The sequence below is a fragment of the Papaver somniferum genome, chromosome 5 (genome assembly GCF_003573695.1).
Source record: "Papaver somniferum cultivar HN1 chromosome 5, ASM357369v1, whole genome shotgun sequence".
Lineage (NCBI taxonomy): Eukaryota > Viridiplantae > Streptophyta > Magnoliopsida > Ranunculales > Papaveraceae > Papaver > Papaver somniferum.
The window spans coordinates 173613352-173616557 of NC_039362.1; the positions used below are offsets into that span (position 1 = coordinate 173613352).

At 33.1% G+C, this 3206-nt stretch overlaps 1 long non-coding RNA gene across 1 annotated transcript; it reads left to right on the forward strand.

The window, feature by feature from the left end:
• The first annotated feature begins 415 nt into the window (after positions 1–415).
• On the forward strand, positions 416–1175 carry LOC113278171. Its single transcript, XR_003325341.1, has 3 exons — positions 416–601; positions 682–769; positions 887–1175. It is a non-coding gene; the product is annotated as an uncharacterized LOC113278171 (long non-coding RNA).
• The last annotated feature ends 2031 nt before the right edge of the window (positions 1176–3206 follow it).

Sequence of the window (3206 nt, forward strand, 5' to 3'; positions counted from 1 at the left end):
AATGAAACTGGAAAATGGAATCTATAACTAATTTTATTGGTATAAGTACAAAAGGGCATGTTTGGTATTATTAAAAAAAATCTTTATTAACAAGCCCTGAATTCTAAAGTTTTGGGTCTAGGAGTTACAAATCTTGAAAAAATGGAATTGATAGTGGAGGATCCATTTGGTGGGGCTTTTCTATATTGAACCCATATAATAGGAAGTTCTAGTATTTTTCACTTTAATTTAATATATATCTTCTTGCTTAAAAAAAAAAAAAAAAAATTTAGCTGTTGACTACTTTGACATGTGGGTCAACTTTAATCTTGGCCCACGTGTATGGAAAGCACAATCTTAACCGTCCATTAACACCACCACGATTTATATAAAGACTTTCTACTATGACTGAAAACCTAGTGAAGTTTCAGATCTCTTCTTCTTGTAAGCAGTGGAGAAGTGCACCTCGGCGGTACTAAATCAACACCATATATCATTAAATTAAAACCATGGATGATTTACCAACATCATCGATAATCATAATCATCAACAATTATAACCTATATCAGCATAATGATTTGTCCTCTCAATATTTTCACTTTCATAAGGAATCTAAACACAGGTATCCTAATATTTACGTTTAGTTGACATCAATTCTTCTTCTTGTCATTTAATCTCTGATAATCTCACTTTGATTTGCAGACTCTTCATCTGTTGGCTAGTATTGTGTTTGCTTTAGAGTATTTTGGTAAAAGAACATCTGGTTTCTTCCTCTCTTGCTATGTTGCAGGTTTGATTTCTTTAGTTTTCTATCATTTTCATTATAGAACTTCTGGTGGTTTACATATTTTATTTGGTGGGTTTCTATCTCTAATCGGTTCTTTTGGGATTCTCTATTTTGTTTCAGACTCAGCAGCTTCTTCGTTACTTCTCAGTCGCCTACCACTTGTGTCTACCTAATTCGAAGTATCAAATTCATAATTGTCAAAAGTCACGGATTTCGCAAGTTCATTTAGGATCATACGGATAGCTATTCAATTATAAGAAATCAATCTCTTGTACTAATTTGACATTTTTCATTGTGTTATCACTTAATTCTGTATTCAGTACATTCTTCCTAAACTAGTTGAAAATTTATCAAGATTTTAACTGATTACAAGTCAAGTTTACTGGATTGTAATCGTCTATTTATTCCAGTTGTATAAACTAAGTGCTCTGATGTCTAACTTCCACCTGTTTCTATACATTCTAGCTCAAACATCTCTTGATTTTGTGGTTGTGTTTAATCTCTTATTCCTCTTCAGTTTCCAAGATCCGGTTTCCCCTAACTAGAAATAAGGCCTTTGTGGAAGAATACATGCATGATTCATCGGTCTGGCACTAAAGGTCTGGACTGCTTCAAGGGGATTAATACTTTTAATGTAATATTGGGATTTGCAACATTACTTTTTAAACCCCGCGCGCTAATCCAACTATTGCTTTGGGCTTATCTTTTTGGGTCTATTGTTCTGTGTTCCTTTTCTTTGGTGGGTTTCAGCTAGGGGTTTGGTATTCTTCCATTCTTTCAATTTATATAGGGAAAATTAGGGGGAGATCCAAAAAAAATAATATTCTCATTGTCAGGCCCACAATTAATTTTAGGTACCGTGACACCCATAATTATTTCCGTGACACACATAATTATATGAAATTATTAAAAATGTATGCATGACGGATTATGCTTCCGCATAACAGGTTATGCATCAGGGGTATAATTAGTAACACAACTTGGATATAACATATCTAAAAATCCGCGCCTTGGAATTTTGCAAATTTTATGTCGTTGGAAATCTTTTTAAGAGAGCTATGCAACGAGTACAAACAAGAATATCAATTTTTTGTTTTTCACGAAAAAATCAGAGGTGATCATCATTTTATGCAAAATTTTCGAAAACTTGATACATAACCATTATGCAGCCACCAAAAAAGATGCATAATTCGTAATTCATTTCGCAGATGCATAACGAATTATGCAACCATTTTCTCCACTGCATAACAAATTATGCATTTGGATGACAAAGTTATGCATCTATAACAAGTTATGTAACCATTGTTTTGGTTGATTTTAGTGCGTACATAAAAAAAATTGATGCATAATGCAGTATACATCCATATTTACGGATGCATAAAAGATTGTGCAACAATTTTCTCGATGCATAATGCATTATGCAGCCATATTTTCGGATGCATAACATGTTATGCATCCATTTTCACGACTGCATAACATGTTATGTAGATATTATTATAGGTGCATGACAAGTTATGCAGCCTTATTTTTTGTTGGTTTCAATACTAAGAAAAAAGTAGCTGCATAACGTGTTATGCAACTGTTTTCTGGACTGCATAACTAGTAACGCAAAAAAACAAAAGTTGTAGAACGTGTTATGCAACCAATTTCGAGAATGCATAACAAGTTATGCAACAAATTTTGTAGATGCATAACCTTTTATGCATCACTATTCACACCTCCATGTTCCTATCAGAGTGTAATATGTGACCTTACAGAGATGTGCCCCACCATGATTTTAGTGGTTCGGGTACTGATGAGTCCCACCTAGTTCAGCAACTACCTAGTCATGAAAAACTCCACTTTAAAGCCTTTAATCAACCTCAATATACATTTCATATCTGTTTAATTTGTTTTTAGTAAAAACTAACAAAAGATCAATACACCATGAAATAAATTCAAAATCTGTCCACAATATATCACTGAAAAGAAAACTAAAAAAGGAAAATAGAAAAAGAAAAGCTCATCAGTAACTCACCACCAGCAAAATACTGCTATGTCCAGTAAATTAAATGAGCAAGTATCAAAGCACCAACCAACAAGATAAAAGGAAATAATATCATATCACCACCACCAACACCACCATGAATACCACCACCACGAAAATCAATAACAAGATCCCAGTGACCCCATTATACTGAGCAAATTTATTACAGTAAGTTTTATCCAAAACAACAAATGGGTTCCTTTTCATCAAGTCAGTTCTACTAATATGAGTTCAATAGTCTCAATTATCGTTGCACATTAAAAGAATTGAATCAACATTACATGTATCGTTTCTCTGTTGCCATTGACTCAAACCAATTACTTTGTTGATACCCATTCCTTTCACCTACTCAATTTTAACCAAATTGAACTAAAACCCTAACTTTATTCATCAAAAATTTCACCCGAATTTTTT